This window comes from Octopus bimaculoides, chromosome 30 (genome assembly GCF_001194135.2).
Source record: "Octopus bimaculoides isolate UCB-OBI-ISO-001 chromosome 30, ASM119413v2, whole genome shotgun sequence".
NCBI classification, from domain to species: Eukaryota; Metazoa; Mollusca; class Cephalopoda; order Octopoda; family Octopodidae; genus Octopus; species Octopus bimaculoides.
Window position 1 is genome coordinate 4,049,171 of NC_069010.1, and position 1,562 is coordinate 4,050,732.

Genomic DNA, 1,562 nt, shown 5'->3' on the forward strand with positions numbered 1-1,562 from the left:
TGGGCAAGTGTCTTCTACTATATAGCCTCGGGCCGACCAAAGCCTTGTGAGTGGATTTGGTAGACGGAAACTGAAAGAAGCCCGTCGTATATGTGTGTGTGTGTGTGTGTATGTTTGTGTGTGTGTGTGTTTGTCCCCCCCAGCATCGCTTGGCAACCGATGTTGGTGTGTTTACGTCCCCGTAACTTAGCGGTTCGGCAAAAAGAGACCGATAGAATAAGTACTAGGCTTACAAAGAATAAGTCCTGGGGGTCGATCTGCTCGACTAAAAGCGGTGCTCCAGCATGGCCGCAGTCAAATGACTGAAACAAGTAAAAGAGTAAACAAAAAAATGGCGTAGAGTAGAAACAGACGTAACTTGATATGAAAAAAGTTGAGGTATGCCTACGCACACACACACACACACACGTGTATAGGCAACCAGTGAACATGCCAGTCAATCAGGTCAATGTGCAAATTTTCCAGTTGCTTAGGAATCAGTTCAAGTCTGAGTGTTAGTTCTTTTTCCTGCCACGACATGTTTACTCATCTATTGATAGACAAAACTGATTTTTTAAACAACAGGACAGGTCACTAAAAGGAATACAAGAGGATCCGACACAGCTGTGTGTATGTGTGTAATTATGTGTATGTGTAATTGTGTGTATGTATATAATTAATAGTGACAGAAGAAGTATTAATATGGAAAGGTAATATTTATTCCCCATTTTAAGTGTGTGTGTGTGTGTGTGTAGCTGTAGAAACTCTGCCAAATCAGATTGGAGCCTGGTGTTGCCATCTGGTTTCACCAGTCCTCAGTCAAATCGTCCAACCCATGCTAGCATGGAAAGCGGACGTTAAACGATGATGATATATATATATATATATATGTATGTATGTATATATTTCTATTTATGTGTGTTGTAATTTCTCTTTGACAGGCCAGTGACAATAAGATGGAGTTGAAAGATGCAATCAACTTATCAGATCTTCGAGAATGCTCCGAAGCCATGTTTGAACTGAAAAAAAGTGAAATTCAACATGGTAGGTCACATATTTTGTCCTCTATCTATATATTACACCTGCCCTTCATCTTACCTGATCATATATCTTGTCAATACAGTACATCACGTTAATGTAATACTTCTGTCTCAGTTTAGTATTTCACTTATATATCTCACCTGGTGATGTGCCTCAGTTGTCCATCTCATTTATATATGTGTATATGTGTATCTATATATGTGTATGTATATATATTTGTGTATGTGTATATATGTATGTATATATGTGTATATATGTATGTATATATATGTGTGTGTATATATATGTATGTGGATGTGTGTATATATACGTGGATGTGTATATATATTTATGTGGATATTTATATATGTATGTGCATATATATATATATATATGCATATACATGTGTGTGTATATATATGTGTATATATTTAAACATATATGTGTATATGTATATACATATGTGTATATGTATATACATATATATGTCTATATGTATATGTTTATACATGTGTGTGTGTGTATATGTATATATATATATATATATATGTGTATATATATAT